The 27249-nt window shown below is 40.6% G+C and overlaps 1 long non-coding RNA gene and 2 pseudogenes across 1 annotated transcript; 1 reads left to right on the forward strand and 2 right to left on the reverse strand.

The window, feature by feature from the left end:
• On the reverse strand, nucleotides 1–9370 carry LOC125316725 (annotated as a pseudogene).
• An 815-nt stretch (nucleotides 9371–10185) lies between these two features.
• Nucleotides 10186–27044, forward strand: LOC125316728. Its single transcript, XR_007199813.1, has 3 exons — nucleotides 10186–10314; nucleotides 23667–23677; nucleotides 27034–27044. It is a non-coding gene; the product is annotated as an uncharacterized LOC125316728 (long non-coding RNA).
• On the reverse strand, nucleotides 16716–26152 carry LOC125316726 (annotated as a pseudogene).
• Nucleotides 27045–27249: the final 205 nt, after the last annotated feature.

The following is a 27249-nucleotide window of genomic DNA, read 5'->3' on the forward strand; positions in this document are numbered from 1 at the left end:
TTCGAAAAAGTCTAATGCAATCTATAATGGCTCGGTTATTAAACTTGTACTTCAAACCATCACAGTGGCAATGGATTGACTAGCACAGAAGTCACATACTCTTTCATCTTGTTTTCAGCATGAGAGTAGTGATCTTTTTCATCAATAAACACAGCACGAGTGGCTCGTGTAAGATTGAGAACTCGCGCAAGGACCAGCATGGGAACGGCGGTTGGACGGCCCAACTCTTTGTTAATGTCCTTCCATGCATCGACCACTTGTTTACGCAGCTCCTCCTTAGCCTCTTCCTCCGTGACTCCAAATTGTTTCATGAAACACTCCACCGAAGATGCTGCGTGACCTCTCTCTTGCTCGAACTGTAAACATATTTCTCATGGGAATCATTTGCTTCCTCCTATTGATAAAATTTACTAGACAAAAATGTAGATAAAGTAACGTTGTTCACCGATATAGCTTTTCTATACCTTGTGTCCGGCAATGTCATCCATGAGCCGACAGGTTAATGCCGAAGCTCTCACCATCTTGTTGTCGCTGGCTAATAACCAGTCAAAAGCATCGCTTGTTACGACATCTCCCATTCCCATAAACGACATCACTGATGCTAGTTCTAGACCAATGGATGCCCCTGCAATGGGCATGTACTCCTCCATCGTGGGTACGTGGCTTTGGTGGAACCATTTGGCTTCAGCGAGGTACGCTCTCACTTGTCTTTTCATCTGAGAATTCATTCTCAAACGTAAAAGCTGCCTCAATACTCGAACTTTAATGCATTGGGAGGACTTAGATATAGAAATTGCATTTGATTGATGTAACGTCGAGTGGCTTACTGCTTCTTTTGCATAGAAGAGGCGGTACGATCGTCCTTTTCTGATCACCCCGTGGCCAATTTCATCATAAAAATCAAGAATTATCTTGGAACACGCTTGCATGTACTCTGGCAATCCATCTTTGGCATCAAAATCCCACCTAAGTTCAAGTTCAGAAAAATACCACACCTTGACACGTTATCTTTTGATACAAATTAGAATAAGTCAATTTAGTCCATCGGTAAACTGAGAAAAGCATCAGAGTGCCAACTGCACCTTTCAATTGCTTCTGTGAAGAGTTCTAATTCTTCCAACGTGCCATAGACGTCGTAGATGTCGTCGATAATGGAAAGAATGCACATCGCTTTGGCTAGTATTTCTCGAGCAACTTGGTACTCCGGCTCAAAATAAGCTCCTGACATCCAAAAATACATCTCGACAAGCCTGTTTCTAGCAAATGGGAACTTCCTCTCTACATCTGAATCCTTCCACCACCTACAGTTTACCAACAAATCCTATGTAAGGGAAGCGCATAATTGATAAAATGTTGAGAAAGTATTTAAGACCCATGATCCAAAGAGTTCAACACTCCTTGTCACTTAAAAATGATTTTTGGTCGAGGATAAATTGAAATCACACAAGCCAATCTACGGAGATTCGGCGTTCTGAAAACATATAGCTACTTTGGACTTGCTATCGCTAAGTCAAGTTAACCTTGTAAGGTTGCCGAGTTCCTTCCAGTGTTGATCTTGTGGTCGGCTATGTTCGTATATATAACAAAAGTGCAATACGGAATGAAGATACAAAATCGAAAGTACTAACCAGATTCAAAAGCAAGCGCAGAAATCAGAATATTGATCCGAGCCCAACGAATTTCGCTGTGTCCTTAAGACAAATTTGTCCCCTCAATTTGGTACCCGAGGACGTTGGACAATTGTCTCCCAGGATAGAACGGATCGTGTCCCTTTGAATCAGCACTTATTCAAAGGGCTTCGGCAAACTTAACTTTGTGGAGCGGGATCGCACTGAATGGAAAATGAGGGTGCGGATTTCGGGAAAAATGAAGTTACTAAAAAATGAAACTGCTTCGAAGACTATTTATATTGAAAGTTTGAGAAAAAATGAAGAGGCACGAAGCTTGAGTCCGGATGATGTTTAACATAACCGAATATAACTTCTTCTTGAACTGACATAATTCTTCAAAAGATTTCCGAACGAACGTATCCGTTCGTTTAAGGACGAATGTCCAACGGTTGTGTTAAGTGTCTATTCGGTAAAATAAACAAATGGGCAAATAAAAAAAATAAATGGAATAAGAGAACCCAGGCCCGGGCCCAAACCGAACCGAACCGAGTCGAGCTAGCCCGACGGATGGCGGCGGCGGCGCGCGCGTGTGGGCCGAAATCCATTTGCGTAGGTCCCCCCTCCTCCACAAAAGTGGGGTGCCCCTTGGGGCCCAAATCCATTTGTGAGGTTCCACTTAATAAACACATCTCTCATCTATCTCTCATCCTATGTGGGACTCCCACATTTCCTTCTCATTCACTCTAGAGGGATAAATTCCCCAACAATCCCCCACATGAATGAGATATTCGGACATCACGACTCTTCGTATATGCATGAAATGCAATGTGCGATTATTCCTTGAGAAATAGTTACATCGGGATAAGTAGTCCGAAACTTTGAACTTTCCCTAGTGAAACCTATCGGACTTACTCGGTCAATCAGTAGACTTGATGTCTTTGAACCGTCGACCTTTCGTGTAAGCCTAGACAATAAAAATCACATAACTTTCTCTCGAACAAAGTTAGTTCTCACTGTTGTGTTCGTTTTGGCCATGAACACCGCCTGGTCTCATGAGTGTTTTAGAGAATTCGGCCTTTTCAATTCTCACAGAAGCGGCCCTCACTTCACACTTACATAGGTGATTTCTGAATATATAGTATATCACATACTCAATTCGGAATCATTAAAAGCTTTTCGCTTAACCTTCACATATTAGTACTGTCTTCATCTAGGAATGAGTAATAAATTACATTACTCTACACAGTCTTCATAACTTGGTTGTCCCTTTGAACCTAGATCTTGGAATCTCCAATCAACAAGGTAGGGTATCCACTATGATGACTTATTTATAGGCCTTAAACCCATTCCTTTCGATGTTTTCACAACTATTTCTCTAGTTAGGCCTTTTGTAAATGAATCCGCAACATTATCTTTTGACTTCACATAGTCAATGGTGATAATTCCACTAGAAAGAAGTTGTCTTACAGTGTCATGTCGTCGACGTATGTGTCGAGACTTACCGTTATACATGACATTCATTGCCCTTCCTATTGCCGCTTGATTGTCACAATGTATGCATACAGCAGTAATCGGTTTAGGCCAATTAGGAATATCTTCCAAGAAGTTTCGAAGCCACTCTGCTTCTTCACCGGCTTTATCAAAAGTTATAAATTCTGATTCCATAGTTGATCTAGCAATACAAGTTTGTTTGGATGATTTCCATCACACTTCTGCCCCACCAAGTGTGAATACATATCCACTTGTCGATTTTGTGTCTTTAGTGCCGGTTATCCAATTTGCATCATAGTATCCCTCAAGTACCGCTGGATACTCTGTATAATGCAAAGCATAATCTTGAGTATGCTTCAAGTAGCCCAATACACGCTTCATAGCTTTCCAATGATTTTCATTTGGACTAATTGTAAATCGGCTTAGCTTGCTTACCGCGCAAGCTATGTCTGGTCTAGTGCGATTCATGACATACATTAAACTGCCTAGTATACTTGCATACTCATTTTGAGCCTTGCTTTCACCGGTATTCTTTGAAAGATGTAGATTAATATCTATCGGAGTCTTTACCGGTACGATGTCTAGATTCTTGCACTTTTCAAGAATATTTTTTATATAGAGAGACTGTGATAGTGCTAATCCTTGCGATGTTTTGAGGATTTTAATTCCTAAAATAACATCTGCAACCCCCATGTCTTTCATATCAAATTTGCTTGTGAGCATGCGTTTGGTCGTCTTGACGACCTTATTATCGCTGCCCATTATAAGCATGTCGTCTACATAGAGACATAAAATGACAAAGCTATTATGAGTGCTCTTAACATATACACATTTATCGCACTCATTAATCTTGAAACCATTCGACAACATAACTTGGTCGAATTTAGAATGCCATTGTTTTGGTGCTTGTTTCAAGCCATATAGTGACTTGATAAGCCGACATACTTTATTCTCTTGTCCCGGAACAATGAACCCTTCAGGTTGTTGTAAATATATTTCTTCTTCCGGATCCCCATTTAGAAAAGCTCTTTCGACATCCATTTGATGAATTTCAAGTCTATACAAGGTCGCTATAGCAATTAACATCCATATAGATGTAATTCTCGTGACAGGTGAATAAGTGTCAAAATAATACGGACCTTCACGTTTATCGTAACCTTTTACGACAAGCCTACCCTTATACTTATCAATAGTACGATCTGCTTTCATTTTCCTCTTAAATATCCACTTACATTGTAGTGGTTTATTGCCAGGAGGAAGGTCAACCAATTCCCAAGTATGGTTTGACAAGATGGATTCAACTTTACTATTGATAGCTTCTTTCCAGAGCGAGGCTTTTGGAGATGTCACAGCTTCCTTATATGTCCGAGGTTCATTCTCTAGCAAATAAGTCAAAAACTCAAGTCCAAAAGACGTAGAAGTCTTTTGCCTTTTACTACGTCTAGGTTCATCCTCCATTGGATCACTTCTAGATATAGTATCTCGAGACCTCTTATTATTTTCAATTGACTCATATACTATGTTATACGGTAATATATTTTCAAAGAACGAAGCGTCCCTTGATTCAATGATCGTATTAACATATATATCTGGGATCTCTGATTTGTGAACAAGAAAACGACATGCATTGCTATTTTGAGCATATCCGATAAAAATACAATCATCGGTCTTTGGTCATATTTTAACCTTTTTAGGCTTAGGAACTGCAACTTTAGCCAAACACCCTCACACTTTAAGATAATTCGGGTTAGGCATTACGCCTTTTCATTTCTCATAGAGAGTTTGTTTTGTCTTATTGTGGGGTACTCTATTTAAAATAAAATTTGCTGTCAAGACAGCTTCCCCCCACAAATTCTGTAGTAAACCATAGCTGTTTAACAATGTATTCATTATTTCCTTTAAGGATCGATTTTTTCTTTCCGCAACACCATTCGATTGCGAGTTATAAGGGGCAGTAGTTTAGTGAACGATACCGAACTCAGTACAAATTTCCTCAAAAGGAAATTCATATTCACCTCCTCTATCACTTCTTAACACTTTTATTTTCCCATTCAAGCGATTTTCAACTTCAGATTTATAAGTTCTAAAAGCATTCACAGCTTTATCCTTACTACTAAGTAGATAGATATAGCAATATCTCGAGCAGTCATCTATGAACGTGATAAAGTATTTCTTACCACCTCTAGAAGGTATTGCTTTCATATCACAAATATCCGTGTGTATTAGATCTAAAGGTTTTGTAACTCTTTTATCTAGAGAATGGAAAGGAGGCTTAGAAAACTTAGATTCAACACACACTTGTCACTTTTCACTTGGACAATCAAACTTCGGCAATAGTCCCATACTAATTAATTTCTTTATCGACTTATAGTTAACGTATCCTAGTCTAGCATGCCAAATATTAGGAGACTCCAGCACATAAGTAGAAGCGACTTTATTCATATCATCTTTGGTTACAACGGTCATTACATTCAACTTGAACAAACCATCACTCGGATAACCCTTTCCTACATACATCTCATTTTTGGAGAGTACAAACTTATCGGATACAAAAACCAACTTGAAGCCATTCTTACTAAGGAGAGATCCGGACACTAAATTCTTGCGAACATATGGCACATGCGTAACATTATTTAGTGTCACAATCTTTCCAGATGTCATCTTCAGAGCAATCTTTCCGACACCTTCAACCTTAGAAGTTGATGAATTACCCATATAAAGTTTTTCATCACCCCCCACGGTTGTGTAGGACGAGAACATCGATCCGTTCGCACGGATATGACGAGTTGCTCCAGTATCAAACCACCACTCCTTGGGGTTTCCCACCATATTACACTCGGATATCATAGCATTCAGATTGATATCGTCAACACCATTGGAAATCTCTTCCACCACATTTGCTTGAGTTTTCTGTCTTTTCTTGACTCTCCAATCTTTTGCTCGATGTCCGGATTTTCCACAGTTAAAGCATTTGCCAACAAACTTTTTCAGACCTTGGGTGAATCCTTCTCCGGACTTGCTAGGCATTTTCCTCTTCTTGTTGGGATTCGATCTTTCTTCAACAACATTGGCCCTTGAGACCTCCAGATTTTTTCCAACTTTCTTCTTAGAAGATCTATTATCTTCCTCTATCCTCAACCGAACAATCAAGTCTTCAAGTGACAATTCCTTTCTCTTATGTTTGAGATAATTTTTGAAATCTCTCCCGAACGGTGGCCGTTTTTCAATGAAGGCAGCCACTTGAAATGACTCACTTAGAGTCATTCCTTCAGCATGAATATCATGCATAATCACTTGAAGCTCTTGAACCCGACTTAATACGGTCTTTGAATCAACCATCTTGAAGTCCAGAAATTTACCGACAATGAATTTCTTTCATCCGGCATCTTCAGTTTTATATTTCTTGTCCAGACTATCCCATAACTCCTTAGCCTTTTTTAGTGGACTATAGACGTTATAGAGTGTATTATCCAGACCGTTGATGACATAATTGCGACACGGGAAATCGGAATGTTTCCATGCGTCTACTGCAGCAAACATTTCCTTGTCTACCTCTCCTTTATCCAACTTAGGAGCATCCTCATTGAGGAACCTTGCCAAGTTCAATGTCGTAAGATAGAACAACATTTTTTGTTGCCATCTCTTGAAATCTATACCATTGAACTTTTCTGGCTTTTCCCCGTGATTCGGAATAGGATTGCCCGGAGTCGAAGTCGAAGCCATTTCTATTATACAACAAATCACGGAATGATAATTATAAAACACAAACGAGTACTAACAAAATAAACAAGCAACAGTCTCGGCACAAAACAGAAAAATAATACCGTGATTATGTTAGTTGCTCGACAAGAAATGAACTAAGTGACAATGGACTATTAAATATGATAAGTGTACGAGAACAGAGATACACCGGAACGAAGATCAATCTAATCGAGAAACATACGTCGAAGAAAGAATGAAAAACAAATAGATTGATATTGAACGATGCAATAGAATTTTCGACAAAACACATGTGCAATAAGCCCGATTCAAAACTTCCATGATATAGTAATGGTGGACAGAATATTTCCAAAAAAAAATATCATACAACAAGCATGTACACGATACATTAACAGTTGAATAGAATACTTTCAATAAAAATATTATACGAACTAAGCACAATGATCGGGAATGAACGAAATGAATTTGTCTTAAGATTGTGGTCGGCTATGTTCGTATATATAACAAAAGTGCAATACAGAATGAAGATACAAAATCGAAAGTACTAACCACATTCAAAAGCAAGCCCAACAATCTGAATATTGATCCGAGCCCAACGAATTTCGTTGTGTCCTTAAGACAAATTTGTCCCCTCAATTTGGTACCCGAGGACGTTGGACAATTGTCTCCCAGGACGTAACGGATCGCGTCCCTTTGAATCGGCACTTATTCAAAGGGCTTCGGCGAACTTAACTTTGTGGAACAGGATCGCACATAATGGAAAATGAGAGTGCAGATTTCGGGAAAAATGAAGTTACTAAAAAATGAAACGCGCTCGAAGGCTATTTATATTGAAAGTTTGAGAAAAAACAAAGAGGCACGAAGCTTGAGTCCGGATGATGTTTAACATAACCAAATATAACTTCTTCTTGAACAGACATAATTCTTCAAAAGATTTCCGAACGAACGCATCTGTTCATTTAAGGACGAATGTCCAACGGTTGTGTTAAGTGTCTATTCGGTAAAATAAACAAATGGGCAAATAAAAAAAATAAATGGAATAAGAAAACCCGGGCCTGGGCCCGGGCGTGAACCGAACCGAACCGAACCGAGCCAAGCCGGCCGGCCGGACGGCGAGGGCGGCGCGCGCGTGTGGGCTGAAATCCATTTGCGTAGGTCCTCCCTCCTCCACAAAAGTGGCGTGCCCCTTGGGGCCCAAACCCATTTGTGAGGTTCCACTTAATAAACTCATCTCCCATCTATCTCTCATCCTATGTGGGACTCCCACATTTCCTTCTCATTCACTCTAGAGGGAGAAATTCCCCAACAGATCTTGCACCAAGTTGAAATCGAGTTTCGCCAAGGAGAGAAGGACTTTGTTATGTGAAGGATCCTATTGGTAGAGTGGAATGAAACGCCTCGCCTCTAGCCCGGGCATTCCCTTGTGGATTGGTTGATTTAGCGCATGACTCACTCGTTTTACCGGACTAGGGTGTAACTTTGGTTTTATCAATTGATTCAAGGTGAGTTATAGTAAAAGCAAATGCATCGTCCAAAATATTATCGCCATGATACGCCAAATGGCACGCTTCAAATGGACTTAGCGGTCCCTGCACGTCGGTCATGAGCGATTTGCTGAAATTCCCTTCCCCGTCCTTGAACTTGTTAAAGATTTCTGTATCGCCAAATGGAATAAGGAAAAGATGTTACCAAGAGATGCTACAAAAGATACCATGTTCTACATCATGATCAATCACAAAAGATGGAGAAATGACATATTAACCAAGAATTAGAAGAAAGGACGGACTACGTACGAAATTTGAAGAGAAAAAGGTTAAGCGAATGAACAAATCAAAGTTGCAAAAAATTGAATATGTCGGTGATATTATTTGTTCACTCTAATCAATCAAGTGTATTATCGAACTAGTGTCTACAATAGAAGTTTGCCAACCGATCCATTTATGAAGATGGGGGGCACCACATACCACATGAAACACCGTGACCTTGTTGTCGCAACAATCGAAAGAGAAGAGTGACCGTGTGCGGGTCGTCATCATTATCCCCAGAACGGAATTCGAAATAGTTTTTGTGGATTTGTTCCAGCTGCTCATCTATCTGAATTTCGAAATAGTAGGCAATTCCTAAGCGTTGGATCTAATCAATCAAGTTCAACTTCGGTGAAGGCTTGTCCATAGCACATTTCAGCATCTTCCTCACTTCTTCTTTCAATCTCTCCAGTCGTTCCTTTGTCATGCCACAAGAACTCTACAGCAAACACGAAAATTAGAGAAAAAGACATCTGTTATTAAAAATGCAAGAAATGTCTTAGATTGCCAAAGACTCAAAAATTTTCAGAAAGTAATCCAAGAAAGAGAACAACATTAATCGCTACCATAGAATTGGAGTCAGAAGCATATTTGAGGAAGTAATCCCCCCATATGCTGGGATGATAGTTTGCCGATCGACGTTCAACCCTAGTTGTGTTTTCAACGGGAAGAGGAGGAGGAGGAGTTGATCCATTCGGAAGAGACATTTTTTTTCCTTTTTGGCCTGAGTTCGGGTTTGGTACCAATGCAAATGAGAACCCACGGATGCTCTTGTGAGCGGGAATGCTTCAATTGGATTAGTATATATAGACAACGTTTACGTGGGAAATCACGGAGAATTACAAGAAATCCTTATTTTATTACGTCATTTTCGTGACGATCTAATTAAAATGGTCCACTTGAGATTACTATTAGTTTTTAAACGTATTTCTTGGGACAATGAATAAACGGATACACCACGAGCCCACACCTAAGCAAGCTAATTGATGGGATATGTACTGAAAAGAAAGAAAGATTAAAAGAGAATGGTATTTGTTCTCTAATAATGGTGTGATGAACAGTGTACATGAGAAGCCTTTATATAGGCTTAGAGGAGACAAGGAGCTTAGCATTCTTCCTATGTGGGACCAAAGAGAAAGAAGAGATGTAAGGGAAAACCTACAAAACTATACAACATGTTCTAACTCCCCCCCTCAAACTCAAGGTGGATCAAATAACGAGAGTTTGGAAAGAAGAAATTTAAATCGTTGTGATGTAAGAGCCTTCGTAAAACAATCGGCAAGTTGATTCTCGGTTCCAACAAAAGGAAGTGAAATAGTGCGAGCTTGGAGATGATGACGAGTCAGATGACAATCGATTCAATATGTTTGGTACGCTCATGAAATACTGGATTTGCACCGATATGAATGGCACTCTTGTTGTCACAATGCAAAGGAGTAGGATCCAGAAATGAAACACCCATATCGACAAGTAAGCGGTGAAGCCAAACAATCTCAACAGTAGTGTCGGCCATAGCACGATACTCGGACTCTGTAGAGGAGCGTGAGACAATATATGTATCTTGGATCGCCAAGAAATAAGTGAATCGCCAAGAAAAATGCAATAACCAGTGATAGATTTACGATCGGTGACATTGGAAGCCCAATCAGCATCAGAATAGGCACGCAACTTGAGAGTAGAAGAAGATGGTAGAAATAAGGAGCGCGATAAAGTGCCTCGAAGATAGCGCAGAATCCTTAGAACACCCGCATAATGAGTTGTTCGAGGAGCAGCAACAAACCGACCGACAACATGAACAGCATAGGCGATGTCGGGTTGGGAGATAGTAAGATAAATAAAGCTGCCAACCAAGGTCCGATAGCGGGTGACATCGAAAAGAGGTTCTCCATCGTCCGGGCAAAACTTCTGATTTAGCTCAATAGGAGTGGCAGCAGTGCGTGAATCCGATAGAGCAGCCCTGGACGGAATATCAGCGGTATATTTCTGCTGAGAAATGAGAATACCTCGTGAACTGCGAGCAATCTCAAGCCCAAGAAAATAGCGTAGTGGTCCTAGATCCTTCATGGAAAAATGTTGCTAAAGGTGCCGCTTGGTATGCTCAATATGGTCACGATGATCTCCGGTGATGACCATACCATCAACATAAAGAAGAAGAATAGTGCAGCCTGAAGAAGAGGTATAAACAAATATAGCATGATCAGCCTCACTTTGAGTGAAACCAGCAGACTGAATAGCATCACCGAACTTCTCAAACCAAGCACGAGGGGCCTATTTGAGACCATAAGGAGCCCGTCGCAAGCGGCAAACCTTTCCCGAGGTATGAGCAAGACCGGGCGGAGGTTGCATAAAGATATCTTCCTGAAGATCACCGTGAAGAAAAGCATTCTTCACATCAAGCTGAAAGAGAGGCCAATTGCGAATTGAAGCAACGGTTAATAAAGCACGGACATATGTCATCTTTGCTACGGGAGCAAAGGTCTCCTCGTAGTCGATACCATACTCTTGCGAGAAACCTCGAGCAACCGGACGAGCTTTGTAACGCTCAATACCGCCATCAGAACGAGTCTTAATCTTATATATCCATCGGCAAGATACGAGGGAGCGACCCGGAGGAAGAGGCACAAGCTCCCAAGTACCAGTACTCTCCAAAGCCGAGAGTTCCTCGGACATAGCCTGGCGCCATTCTACATGCTGAATCGCCTCGCGATAACTATTAGCTTCTTGTACAGCATGAATAGCAGCTAAAAAGGAACCAAACTCAGTAGAATAAGAAGTAGCAGCAACATATCGGGCAGGTGGACGACGATCTCGAGGAGGATTACGGCGTGGCTCTAGTTGTGCAGAATCGTTGAGGCGAGATACAGCAGGAGGTCCAAGACAAGGGATAGGTGAAGATGGAGAAGGTGGCAATATATCTAGATCCGATGTAGAAGAGGGACTAGAAGGGTCGGGTAGAGGATCAACGGGAAAATCCATAAATGGAACAGGAGAGGAAACATGAGGTGTAGTATTTGTCAGAAAGAAAGGGATGTGTTCATGAAACGTAACATCACGAGAAATACGTACACGTCGCGCATTTGGGTCATAATAGCGATAACCTTTGTGCTCGGTGCTATAACCCAAGAATGCACATGGGATAGAGCGAGCGGCAAGCTTTGTACGTTCAGTGAGTGGAAGAATGACAAAACAAGTACATCCAAAAACTCGAAGATGATTATAGCTAGGAGGTCGAGAGTAGAGACGCTGAAACGGGGTGTCTTGATGGAGAACAGATGAGGGTAGGCGATTAATTAGATGAACGGTCGTGAGAAGAGCCTCAACCCGGAACTCGGTAGGAACGGATGTGCCAAGTAAGAGAGCTCGAGTGGTCTCTAGAATATGACGGTGCTTGCGTTCAGCAACTCCATTTTGAGCTGGAACCCCAGGACAAGATAAGCGAGGAAGTGTACCATCATTAGCTAAGAGGGAACGAAAGACACCAGAGAGATATTCTCCCCCCGAATCCGAACGGAAAACTTTGATTTTGTATTAAATTGTGTGGAAACCACGGAAGTAAAAGACCGATAGATGGAAAAGAAATCACTACATTGACGCATAAGATAGACCCATGTATAACGAGAATAATCATCAATAAAAGATACATAATATTTGAAACCACTCTTGGAAGAGAGCGGGGCGGGACCCCAAACATCGGAATGAACAAGATCGAAAATCGCACTAGTTCTAGAGTTACTAACGGGAAAAGGCTTAGCAGATTGCTTGGCCAAAGGGCAGATAGAACATGGAGGAAGACTACTAGAAGAAATAGGACCCAAAGCACCTTGTTGGTGAAGGACGGTGAGACGAGAAGACGGAATATGTCCAAGACGCTGATGCCACCGAGCAAGATCGAGGGTAGCCAACACAAGATGAGGAAGAGAGGAAGTTGGAAGATGGAGATGTTGCATAATATAAAGTCCATCCCGTCTATCGCCCTTGCCAATCATCTTGCCACTCAAACGATCATGCACAAAGCAAGAGTTATTTGTAAAGCTTACAGTACATCCAGCATCGGTGAGTTGTCCAACGGATAATAAATTGAGAGCCAAAGAGGGAACATGTAACACATCGGGAACATTGAAATCTTCAGAGATGGTAAGAGTACCCTATCGGGTAGCTAGTAGAGGAGAACCATTAGCAGTAAAGAAATGTGCTGGTTGCTTGAGCTCGGAGAGTTTAGTGAGAAAAACAGCGGAAGTAGACATATGTCTAGCAGCTCCCGAGTCAAGTACCCAAGTAGTAGAAATATCACCCGAAGGTGGAGTAGCTGCAGCGGTGCTTCTAGCAGATGAGAGAGTTGTAGAAGTACCAAAATCGGGAAAAGACCTGGGTAGAGAAGGACTCAATCGGGCAAGTTGGGCCTCAAGAGCAACAATACGGTCATCCGTAGAGGGAGAAACTAGAGTAATAGGTTGAGAGATTGGAGATGCGGTAGTGACTCGTGGTGATGCAGAAAGGCGTGAAGCATTCCTCTTCTTCCAACAATGTGACTCGTCATGACCAAGACGATGACAATACATACATGAAAGGCGACGAGGACCACGAATAGGCGAAGGACGTGGTGGAGCAGCCAAAACTATAGGCGGAACACATGGTGGAGCAGCCAAAATAGCAGTTGAATCGGAAAATGCCGAGGAGGAAAGAAGACCAAGACGAGTTTCCTCGGATCGTAATTCTTTGACAGCATCAAGGAGGGATGGTCTTGGAGAGCGGTGAAGAAGTTGGCTACGAACACCTTCATAGGGAGAGCCGAGCTTCATAAGAAAAGAATGTAGATGGTGCCTATCTTGAGTTTGAAGACGAGTAGATGGACACCGAGTACGGTTCAGGCATGATGGGCAGAGAATAGGAGCAAGAATATCCAGTTGACTCCAAAGTGAGTGCATATAATTGTAGAAATCTCGAATAGAGCGAGACCCTTGCGTAGCATTGTAAACTTCTTGCTCCAACGGATAAACTCGAATGTCCATTGTCCGGGTGAACATTTCGGCAAGCTGATCCCATAAACTTTTTGCCTCAACAACATTAGAAAATTGTGGGCGAAGAGCGGGATCAATGGAACCAAAAATGATAGCCCATGCCTTCCGATCAGCAACTTTCCATGCTCGAATTTCAGCGGCACGTTTCGCAACTTCATCGGATGAGTCACTTTGAAGAGCACCGGGACAAGGACAAAGTCCCTCAACATGCTCAAATAGGTCGCGGTAAACAAGTGCTGCCATTGCCGATGGTTTCCAAAGAGAATAGTTTGAACCATTGAGTTTGACGTCAATACGATCACTAGAATCACCCATGACGACAGAAAAAGAAATCACTAGCAAAGCTAGAAATATGGATTGAGGTGGAAAAATTGATCGAAAGGATCGAGAAAGAAGAAGCGCGGATTAGAACGAGCAAGGATGATGGCCCAAAAGCCCTAAACTCATTATCTTAATTTCTAATGCGGAAGATCCAATTTATGGCAACCGCAGAGCATACTTTAAAAAATAATGAGCTCATTGTCTTATTTTCTAATGCGGAAGAACCAATTGATGGCAACCGCAGAGCATACTCTTCAAGACAATGAACTTGGCTCTGATACCATGAAAAGAAAGAAAGATTAAAAGAGAATAGTATTTGTTCTCTAATAATGGTGTGATGAACAGTGTACATGAGAAGCCTTTATATAGGCTTAGTGGAGAAAAGGAGCTTAGCATTCTTCCTATGTGGGACCAAAGAGAAAGAAGAGATGTAAGGGAAAACCTACAAAACTATACAACATGTTCTAACATGTACATTGGGACTACCATAACTTGGGTACGGCGTTCACTTGAGTGCCGTAACTTTTTTTCGCTCACTTAAATGCCAAAACTTTTTTTTCGCTCACCTAAGTGCCACAAATTTGAAAAAACGATCACTTTAAGTGCCATTGCCAATTTGCCTTGCCGGAAATCCTACGTGGAGGCCGGAAAATCTGATGTGACATCGCTAGAGCAAATTTTTTGAATTTTTTAATATACATGTGGATTTTTATTGTATTTTTTTTATTGTTATTTTTTAAAAGAAATTGTTTTGCTTTTTTTTTCTTTTTTCCGTTTTCCTCCTCTTGATAGGCAAGGGTCATTGTGAAGTCCCTCGCCGGCCACAGCGGTCATTGTGAAGTCCCTCGCCCTTGGGGCTAGCCGACCGTGCTAGCTATGGTCCTTACGGTGACCCTCGCCGGCCATTGGTAAATTCATTTTTCTAAAATATTAAATAAAAAAATTTCATAAAATATTAAAAAAAATCCATGTGTCACTAAAAATAAATAAAAAAAAAAAGTCCATGTAAGACGATTTGCTGAAAACGGCATTCAAGTGAACGATTTTGCTCCAACATGACATTCAAGTGAGCGAAAAAAAAGTTACGGTACTCAAGTGAATGCCGTACAAAAGTGCTAGCTAGGGTGCTTACGATGACCCTCGCCAGTCATTGGGAAATTCAATTTTTTAAAATATTAAATAATAAAAATATCAAAATCAAAAAATTCATAAAATATTAAAAAAATCCATGTGTCACTAAAAAATAAGTAAAAATAAAAAGTCCATGTAAGACGATTTGCTAAAAACGGCATTCAAGTGAACGATTTTGCTCCAACATGGCACTCAAGTGAGCGAAAAAAATGTTACAACACTCAAGTGAATGCCGTACAAAAGTGCTAACTCGGGTCCTTACGGTGACCCTCGCCGGCTATTGGGAAATTCATTTTTTTAAAATATTAAATAATAAAAATAACAAAATAAAAAATTCATAAAAAATTAAAAAAATCCATGTGTCACTAAAAAATAAATAAAAATAAAAAGTCCATATAAGATGATTTGTTGAAAATGGCACTCAAGTGAACGATTTTGCTCCAACATGATACTCAAGTGAGCGAAAAAAAGTCCCGACACTCAGAGATACTAGAGCTGGGGTCGCCATAGGGTGGGGCTTGCGCTCGGCATCTGTTGTTGCCAAAAGGAGAGGTGGCAATCGCGAGCTCGCGTTCATCGAAACTAGAGTACGTGGCCAACTGGGAGGTCGCCTAAGGCTGGGCCTCGTCCTCATGTCTGTCATCGAGATTGGTGGGAGACAAGGTCAGAGATAGTGATAAAGGAAATACGGCATCACTGTTTTCGCTTGATCAGTCTTTTCAATCTCAACCCTCACTTTTCGATCATCACCAACATCACTGTCGCTGTCCCTTTGACGCGATCACTCTGTCGGTTCTTGATCTATGACCATCACCATATGATCATTAGGAACATCATCCTCTCCCTCTGAATCATTTCCCGCTTGATCAGCAGCATTATTGCTTTGCAAGGCAAAAAATTCCTCCCAATTCCTGTAAAGTTGAAAAAACCCGCACTGAATAAGAACGTGATTGGGACAGTCTTAATCTTTCTTCAACCTCGTCGCCGTCGTGGTTCGCATTTTGGAAATCTTCTATTCGTTCCATCAGATCGAGAGAGAGAAGAGAATTCTCTTGGCCCTCTTGGGTACAAAAGCTTGTGTAGCTTCGGTGGAAACCTCGATATTTGAGTGGTGATTTCTCTGGTAAACTCTTGAATATCAAGTTCTTAAAAAGCAGTTGAAAAACGGTAATTCGTTTTTCTCAATTTTGTTCCCATAGACATTCAAGAAATCTAAACAAGTTAAATGTGCGTATCTTCAAGAACACTTCTTTACATGTTTCCTTTTGTCATGAAAACCGAACACATTTTCCACAAATTTATCGATAAAGCTATATATCTTAGCTTATGCTAGCTCTCTCCATGGAGTGTATAGCGACACTCAAATCGAACTAAGTAAATTACTAGTGTTTCTCATTATTCCTCATTTATATCTCTGGTGATTTCGCGTTGATTTAATTCCTAGATCTCGTTAGTTTTCGCATTAATTTCACAACAGTACAGAACATCAGTATATCAAACACGATATGGACTCCTTCATTTCATTTATTCGTATTCTACAAAATGAAGGGGGGCTCTCAAGCCGGAGAAGAGCAATGATCAAGTGTTAACACATTCTTGAAAATCGTACACAGAGCAAATTCGAAAAAGTCTAATGCAATCTATAATGGCTCGGTTATTAAACTTGTACTTCAAACCATCACAGTGGCAATGGATTGACTAGCACAGAAGTCACATACTCTTTCATCTTGTTTTCAGCATGAGAGTAGTGATCTTTTTCATCAATAAACACAGCACGAGTGGCTCGTGTAAGATTGAGAACTCGCGCAAGGACCAGCATGGGAACGGCGGTTGGACGGCCCAACTCTTTGTTAATGTCCTTCCATGCATCGACCACTTGTTTACGCAGCTCCTCCTTAGCCTCTTCCTCCGTGACTCCAAATTGTTTCATGAAACACTCCACCGAAGATGCTGCGTGACCTCTCTCTTGCTCGAACTGTAAACATATTTCTCATGGGAATCATTTGCTTCCTCCTATTGATAAAATTTACTAGACAAAAATGTAGATAAAGTAACGTTGTTCACCGATATAGCTTTTCTATACCTTGTGTCCGGCAATGTCATCCATGAGCCGACAGGTTAATGCCGAAGCTCTCACCATCTTGTTGTCGCTGGCTAATAACCAGTCAAAAGCATCGCTTGTTACGACATCTCCCATTCCCATAAACGACATCACTGATGCTAGTTCTAGACCAATGGATGCCCCTGCAATGGGCATGTACTCCTCCATCGTGGGTACGTGGCTTTGGTGGAACCATTTGGCTTCAGGGAGGTACGCTCTCACTTGTCTTTTCATCTGAGAATTCATTCTCAAACGTAAAAGCTGCCTCAATACTCGAACTTTAATGCATTGGGAGGACTTAGATATAGAAATTGCATTTGATTGATGTAACGTCGAGTGGCTTACTGCTTCTTTTGCATAGAAGAGGCGGTACGATCGTCCTTTTCTGATCACCCCGTGGCCAATTTCATCATAAAAATCAAGAATTATCTTGGAACACGCTTGCATGTACTCTGGCAATCCATCTTTGGCATCAAAATCCCACCTAAGTTCAAGTTCAGAAAAATACCACACCTTGACACGTTATCTTTTGATACAAATTAGAATAAGTCAATTTAGTCCATCGGTAAACTGAGAAAAGCATCAGAGTGCCAACTGCACCTTTCAATTGCTTCTGTGAAGAGTTCTAATTCTTCCAACGTGCCATAGACATCGTAGATGTCGTCGATAATGGAAAGAATGCACATCGCTTTGGCTAGTATTTCTCGAGCAACTTGGTACTCCGGCTCAAAATAAGCTCCTGACATCCAAAAATACATCTCGACAAGCCTGTTTCTAGCAAATGGGAACTTCCTCTCTACATCCGAATCCTTCCACCACCTACAGTTTACCAACAAATCCTATGTAAGGGAAGCGCATAATTGATAAAATGTTGAGAAAGTATTTAAGACCCATGATCCAAAGAGTTCAACACTCCTTGTCACTTAAAAATGATTTTTGGTCGAGGATAAATTGAAATCACACGAGCCAATCTACGGAGATTCGGCGTTCTGAAAACATATAGCTACTTTGGACTTGCTATCGCTAAGTCAAGTTAACCTTGTAAGGTTGCCGAGTTCCTTCCAGTGTTGATCTTGTGGTCGGCTATGTTCGTATATATAACAAAAGTGCAATACATAATGAAGATACAAAATCGAAAGTACTAACCAGATTCAAAAGCAAGCGCAGAAATCAGAATATTGATCTGAGCCCAACGAATTTCGCTGTGTCCTTAAGACAAATTTGTCCCCTCAATTTGGTACCCGAGGACGTTGGACAATTGTCTCCTAGGATAGAACGGATCGCGTCCCTTTGAATCAGCACTTATTCAAAGGGCTTCGGCGAACTTAACTTTGTGGAGCAGGATCGCACCGAATGGAAAATGAGGGTGCAGATTTCGGGAAAAATGAAGTTACTAAAAAATGAAACTGCTTCGAAGACTATTTATATTGAAAGTTTGAGAAAAAATGAAGAGGCACGAAGCTTGAGTCCGGATGATGTTTAACATAACCGAATATAACTTCTTCTTGAACGGACATAATTCTTTAAAAGATTTCCGAATGAACGTATTTGTTCGTTTAAGGACGAATGTCCAACGGTTGTGTTAAGTGTCTATTCGGTAAAATAAACAAATGGGCAAATAAAAAAAATAAATGGAATAAGAGAACCCAGGCCCGGGCCCGAACGGAACCGAACCGAGCCGAGCGGGCCGGACGGACGGCGACGGCGGCGCGCGCGTGTGGGTCGAAATCCATTTGCGTAGGTCTCCCCTCCTCCACAAAAGTGGGGTGCCCCTTGGGGCCCAAACCCATTTGTGAGATTCCACTTAATAAACACATCTCTCATCTATCTCTCATCCTATGTGGGACTCCCACATTTCCTTCTCATTCACTCTAGAGGGATAAATTCCCCAACAATCCCCCACATGAATGAGATATTCGGACATCACAACTCTTCGTATATGCATGAAATGCAATGTGCGATTATTCCTTGAGAAATAGTTACATCGGGATAAGTAGTCCGAAACTTTGAACTTTCCCTAGTGAAACCTATCGGACTTACTCGGTCAATCAGTAGACTTGATGTCTTTGAACTGTCGACCTTTGGTGTAAGCCTAGACAATAAAAATCACATAACTTTCTCTCGAACAAAGTTAGTTCTCACCGTTGTGTTCGTTTTGGCCATGAACACCGCCTGGTCTCATGAGTATTTTAGAGAATTCGGCCTTTTCAATTCTCACAGAAGCGGCCCTCACTTCACACTTACATAGGTGATTTCTGAATATATAGTATATCACATACTCAATTCAGAATCATTAAAAGCTTTTCGCTTAACCTTCACATATTAGTACTGTCTTCATCTAGGAATGAGTAATAAATTACAGTACTCTACACGGTCTTCATAACTTGGTTGTTCCTTTGAACCTAGATCTTGGGATCTCCAGTCAACAAGGTAGGGTATCCACTATGAGGACTTATTTATAGGCCTTAAACCCATTCCTTTCGATGTTTTCACAACTATTTCTCTAGTTAGGCCTTTTGTAAATGAATCCGCAACATTATCTTTTGACTTCACATAGTCAATGGTGATAATTCCACTAGAAAGAAGTTGTCTTACAGTGTCATGTCTTCGACGTATGTGTCGAGACTTACCGTTATACATGACATTCCTTGCCCTTCCTATTGCCGCTTGTCTGTCACAATGTATGCATACAGCAGGCACTTGTTTAGGCCAATTAGGAATATCTTCCAAGAAGTTTCGAAGCCACTATGCTTCTTCACCGGCTTTATCCAAAGCTATAAATTCTGATTCCATAGTTGATCTAGCAATACAAGTTTGTTTGGATGATTTCCATCACATCGCTGCCCCACCAAGTGTGAATACATATCCACTTGTCGATTTTGTGTCTTTAGTGCCGGTTATCCAATTTGCATCACAGTATCCCTCAAGTACCGCTGGATACTCTGTATAATGCAAAGCATAATCTTGAGTATGCTTCAAGTAGCCCAATACATGCTTCATAGCTTTCCAATGATTTTCTTTTGGACTAATTGTAAATCGGCTTAGCTTGCTTACCGCGCAAGCTATGTTCGGACTAGTGCGATTCATGACATACATTAAACTGCCTAGTATACTTGCATACTCATTTTGAGCCTTGCTTTCACCGGTATTCTTTGAAAGATGTAGATTAATATCTATCGGAGTCTTTACTGGTACGATGTCTAGATTCTTGCACTTTTCAAGAATATTTTTTATATAGAGAGACTGTGATAGTGCTAATCCTTCAGATGTTTTGAGGATTTTAATTCCTAAAATAACATCTGCAACCCCCATGTCTTTCATATCAAATTTGCTTGTGAGCATGCGTTTGGTCGTCTTGACGACCTTACTATCGCTGCCCATTATAAGCATGTCATCTACATAGAGACATAAAATGACAAAGCCATTATGAGTGCTCTTAACATATACACATTTATCGCGCTCATTAATCTTGAAACCATTCGACAACAAAACTTGGTCGAATTTAGAATGCCATTGTTTTGGTGCTTGTTTCAAGCCATATAATGACTTGATAAGCCGACATACTTTATTCTCTTGTCCCGGAACAATGAACCCTTCAGGTTGTTGTAAATATATTTCTTTTTCCAAATCCCCATTTAGAAAAGCTCTTTCGATATCCATTTGATGAATTTCAAGTCTTTACAAGGCTGCTATAGCAATTAACATCCATATAGATGTAATTCTCGTGACAGGTGAATAAGTGTCAAAATAATCCAGACCTTCACGTTGTCCGTAACCTTTTACGACAAGCCTAGCCTTATACTTATCAATAGTACGATCCGCTTTCATTTTCCTCTTAAATATCCACTTACATTGTAATGGTTTATTGCCAGGAGGAATGTCAACCAATTCCCAAGTATGGTTTGACAAGATGGATTCAACTTTACTATTGATAGCTTCTTTCCAGAGCGAGGCTTCTGGAGATGTCACGACTTCCTTATATGTCCGAGGTTCATTCTCTAGCAAATAAGTCAGAAACTCCGGTCCAAAAGACGTAGAAGTCCTTTGCCTTTTACTACGTCTAGGTTCATCCTCCATTGGATCACTTCTAGATGTAGTATCTCGAGACCTCTTATTATTTTCAATTGACTCATATACTATGTTATACGGTAATATATTTTCAAAGAACGAAGCGTCCCTTGATTCAATGATCGTATTAACATATATATCCGGGATCTCTGATTTGTGAACAAGAAAACGACATGCATTGCTATTTTGAGCATATCCGATAAAAATACAATCATCGGTCTTTGGTCATATTTTAACCTTTTTAGGCTTAGGAACCGCAACCTTAGCCAAACACCCCCACACTTTAAGATAATTCAGGCTAGGCATTCTGCCTTTCCATTTCTCATAGGGAGTTTGTTTTGTCTTTTTGTGGGGTACTCTATTTAAAATAAAATTTGTTGTCAAGACAGCTTCCCCCCACAAATTCTGCGGTAAACCAGAGCTGTTTAACAATGTATTCATTGTTTCCTTTAAGGATGGATTTTTTCTTTTCGCAACACCATTCGATTGCGGTGTATAAGGGGCAGTAGTTTAGTGAACGATACCGAACTCAGTACAAATTTCCTCAAAAGGAAATTCATATTCACCTCCTCTATCACTTCTTAACACTTTTATTTTCTTATTCAACTGATTTTCAACTTCAGATTTATAAGTTCTAAAAGCATTCACAGCTTCATCCTTAGTACTAAGTAGATAGATATAGCAATATCTCGAACAGTCATCTATGAACGTGATAAAGTATTTCTTACCACCTCTAGAAGGTATTGCTTTCATATCACAAATATCTGTGTGTATTAGATCTAAAGGTTCAGTAACTCTATTATCTATAGAATGGAAAGGAGGCTTAGAAAACTTAGATTCAACACACACTTGGCACTTTTCACTTGGACAATCAAACTTTGGCAATAGTCCCATACTAATTAATTTCTTTATCGACTTATAGTTAACGTATCCTAGTCTAGCATGCCAAATATTAGGAGACTCCAGCACATAAGTAGAAGCAACTTTATTCATATCATCTTTGGTTACAACAGTCATTACATTCAACTTGAACAAACCATCACTCGGATAACCATTTCCTACATACATCTCATTTTTGGAGAGTACAAACTTATCGGATACAAAAACCAACTTGAAGTCATTCTTACTAAGGAGAGATCCGGACACTAAATTCTTGCGAACATTTGGCACATGCAGAACATTATTTAGTGTCACAATCTTTCCAGATGTCATCTTCAGAGCAATCTTTCCGACACCTTCAACCTTAGAGGTTGATGAATTACCCATATAGAGTTTTTCATCACCCCTCACGGTTGTGTAAGACGAGAACATTGATCCGTTCGCACATATATGACGAGTTGCTCCAGTATCAATCCACCACTCCTTGGGGTTTCCCACCATATTACACTCGGATATCATAGCGATCAGATTGATATCGTCAACACCATTGGAAATCTCTTCCATCACATTTGCCTGAGTTTTCTGTCTTTTCTTGACTCTCCAATCTTTGGCTCGATGTCCAGATTTTCCACAGTTAAAGCATTTGCCAACAAACTTTTTCAGACCTTGGGCGAATCCCTCTCCGGACTTGCTAGGCATTTTCCTCTTCTTGTTGGGATTCGATCTTTCTTCAACAACATTGGCCCTTGAGACCTCCAGATTTTTTCCAACTTTCTTCTTAGAAGATCTATTATCTTCCTCTATCCTCAACCGAACAATCAAGTCTTCAAGTGACAATTCCTTTCTCTTATGTTTGAGATAATTTTTGAAATCTCTCCCGAACGGTGGCAGTTTTTCAATGAAGGCAGCCACTTGAAATGACTCACTTAGAGTCATTCCTTCAGCATGAATATCATGCATAATCACTTGAAGCTCTTGAACCCGACTTAATACGGTCTTTGAATCAACCATCTTGAAGTCCAGAAATTTACCGACAATGAATTTCTTCGGTCCGGCGTCTTCAATTTTATATTTCTTGTCCAGACTATCCCATAACTCCTTAGCCTTTTTTAGCGGACTATAGACGTTATAGAGTGTATTATCCAGACCGTTAAGGACATAATTGCGACACAGGAAATCAGAATGTTTCCATGCGTCTACTGCAGCAAACCTTTCCTTGTCTACCTCTCCTTCATCCAACTTAGGAGCATCCTCATTGAGGAACCTTGCCAAGTTCAATGTCGTAAGATAGAACAATATTTTTTGTTGCCATCTCTTGAAATCTATACCATTGAACTTTTCTGGCTTTTCTCCGTGATTCGGAATAGCATTGACCGGAGTCGAATTCGAAGCCATTTCTATTATACAACAAATCACGGAATGATAATTATAAAACACAAACGAGTACTAACAAAATTAACAAGCAACAGTCTCGGCACAAAACAGAAAAATAATACCGTGATTATGTTAGTTGCTCGACAAGAAATGAACTAAGTGACAATGGACTATTAAATATGATAAGTGAACGAGAACAGAGATACACCGGAACGAAGATCAATCTAATCGGGAAACATACGTCGAAGACAGAATGAAAAACAAATAGATTGATATTGAACGATGCAATAGAATTTTCGACAAAACACATGTGCAATAAGCCCGATTCAGAACTTCCATGATATAGTAATGGTGGACAGAATATTTCCAACAAAAAATATCATACAACAAGCATGTACACGATACATTAACAGTTGAACAGAATACTTTCAATAAAAATATTATACGAACTAAGCACAATGATCGGGAATGAACGAACGAATTTGTCTTAAGATTGTGGTCGGCTATGTTCGTATATATAACAAAAGTGCAATACAGAATGAAGACACAAAATCGAAAGTACTAACCTGATTCAAAAGCAAGCGCAGCAATCTGAATATTGATCCGAGCCCAATTAATTTCGTTGTGTCCTTAAGACAAATTTGTCCCCTCAATTTGGTACCCGAGGACGTTGGACAATTGTCTCCCAGGATAGAACGGATCGCGTCCCTTTGAATCGGCACTTATTCAAAGGGCTTCGGCGAACTTAACTTTGTGGAACAGGATCGCACATAATGGAAAATGAGGGTGCAGATTTCGGGAAAAAAGAAGTTACTAAAAAATGAAACCGCTTCGAAGACTATTTATATTGAAAGTTTGAGAAAAAACGAAGAGGCACGATGCTTGAGTCCGGATGATGTTTAACATAACCGAATATAACTTCTTCTTGAACGGACATAATTCTTCAAAAGATTTCCGAACGAACGCATCTGTTCGTTTAAGGACGAATGTCCAACGGTTGTGTTAAGTGTCTATTCGGTAAAATAAACAAATGAGCAAATAAAAAAAATAAATGGAATAAGAAAACCCAGGCCCGGGCCCGGGCGCGAACCGAACCGAACCGAGCCAAGCCGGCCGGCCGGACGGCGACGGTGGCGCGCGCGTGTGGGCCGAAATCCATTTGCGTAGGTCCTCCCTCCTCCACAAAAGTGGGGTGCCCCTTGGGGCCCAAACCCATTTGTGAGGTTCCACTTAATAAACCCATCTCCCATCTATCTCTCATCCTATGTGGGACTCCCACATTTCCTTCTCATTCACTCTAGAGGGAGAAATTCCCCAACGGATCTTGCACCAAGTTGAAATCGAGTTTCGCCAAGGAGAGAAGGACTTTGTTATGTGAAGGATTCTATTGGTAGAGTGGAATGAAACGCCTCGCCTCTAGCCTGGGCATTCCCTTGTGGATCGGTTGATTTAGCGCATGACTCACTCGTTTTACTAGACTAGGGTTTAACTTTGGTTTTATCAATTGATTCAAGGTGAGTTACAGTAAAAGCAAGTGCATCGTGCAAAATATTATCGCCATGATACGCCAAATGGCACGCTTCAAATAGACTTAGCAGTCCCCGCACGTCGGTCATGAGCGATTTGCTGAAATTCCCTTCCCCGTCCTTGAACTTGTTAAAGATTTCTATATCGCCAAATGGAATATGGAAGAGATGTTACCAAGAGATGCTACAAAAGATACCATGTTCTACATCATGATCAATCACAAAAGATGGAGAAATGACATATTAACCAAGAATTAGAAGAAAGGACGGACTACGTACGAAATTTGAAGAGAAAAAGGTTAAGCAAATGAACAAATCAAAGTTGCAAAAAATTGAATATGTCAATGATATTATTTGTTCACTCTAATCAATCAAGTGTATTATCGAACTAGTGTCTACAATAGAAGTTTGCCAACTGATCCAATTATGAAGATGGGGCACCACATACCACATGAAACACCGTAACCTTGTTGTCGCAACAATCGAAAGAGAAGAGTGACCGTGTGCGGGTCAACATCATTATCCCCAGAACGGAATTCGAAATAGTTTTTGTGGATTTGTTCCAGCTGCTCATCTATCTCAATTTCGAAATAGTAGGCAATTCTAAGTGTTGGATATGATCAATCAAGTTCAACTTCAGTGAAGGCTTGTCCATAGCACATTTCAGCATCTTCCTCACTTCTTCTTTCAATCTCTCCAGTCGTTCCTTTGTCATGCCACAAGAACCCTACATCAAACACGAAAATTAGAGAAAAAGACATCTGTTATTAAGAATGTAAGAAATGTCTTAGATTGCCCAAAGACTCACAAATTTTCAGAAAGTAATCCAAGAAAGAGAACAACATTAATCGCTACCATAGAATTGGAGTCAGAAGCATATTTGAGGAAGTAATCCCCCCATATGCTGGGATGATAGTTTGCCGATCGACGTTCAACCCTAGTTGTGTTTTCAACGGGAAGAGGAGGAGGAGGAGTTGATCCATCCGGAAGAGACATTTTTTTTCCTTTTTGGCCTGAGTTCGGGTTTGGTACCAATGCAAATGAAAACCCACGGACGCTCTTGTGAGCGGGAATGCTTCAATTGGATTAGTATATATAGACAACGTTTACGTGGGAAATCACGGAGAATTACAAGAAATCCTTATTTTATTACGTCATTTTCGTGATGATCTAATTAAAATGGTCCACTTGAGATTACTATTAGTTTTTAAACGTATTTACTAGGACAATGAATAAACGGATACACCACGAGCCCACACCTAAGCAAGCTAATTGATGGGATATGTACCGAAAAGAAAGAAAGATTAAAAGAGAATGGTATTTGTTCTCTAATAATGGTGTGATGAACAGTGTACGTGAGAATCCTTTATATAGGCTTAGAGGAGAAAAGGAGCTTAGCATTCTTCCTATGTGGGACCAAAGAGAAAGAAGAGATGTAAGGGAAAACCTACAAAACTATACAACATGTTCTAACACCCCCCCTCAAACTCAAGGTGGATCAAATAACGAGAGTTTGGAAAGAAGAAATTTAAATCGTTGTGATGTAAGAGCCCTCGTAAAACAATCGGCAAGTTGATTCTCGGTTCCAACAAAAGGAAGTGAAATAGTGCGAGCTTGGAGATGATGACGAGTCGGATGACAATCGATCTCAATATGTTTGGTACGCTCATGAAATACTGGATTTGCACCGATATGAATGGCACTCTTGTTATCACAATGCAGAGGAGGAGGATCCAGAAATGAAACTCCCATATCGGCAAGTAAGCGGCGAAGCCAAACAATCTCAACAATAGTGTCGGCCATAGCACGATACTCGGACTCAGTAGAGGAGCGTGAGACAATATGTTGTTTCTTGGATCACCAAGAAATAAGTGAATCGCCAAGAAATTGCAATAACCAGTGATAGATTTGCGATCAGTGACATTGGAAGCCCAATCAGCATCGGAATAGGCACGCAACTTGAGAGTAGAATAAGATGGTAGAAATAAGGAACGCGATAAAGTGCCTCGAAGATAGCGCAGAATCCTTAGAACAGCCGCATAATGAGTTGTTCGAGGAGTAGCAACAAACCGACTCACAACATGAACAGCATAGGTGATGTCGGGTTGGGAAATAGTAAGATAAATAAAACTGCCAACCAAGGTCCGATAGTGGGTGACATCAGAAAGAGGTTCTCCATCGTCCGGGCAAAACTTCTGATTTAGC

The sequence above is a fragment of the Rhodamnia argentea genome, chromosome 9 (genome assembly GCF_020921035.1).
Source record: "Rhodamnia argentea isolate NSW1041297 chromosome 9, ASM2092103v1, whole genome shotgun sequence".
Taxonomy (NCBI): Eukaryota; Viridiplantae; Streptophyta; class Magnoliopsida; order Myrtales; family Myrtaceae; genus Rhodamnia; species Rhodamnia argentea.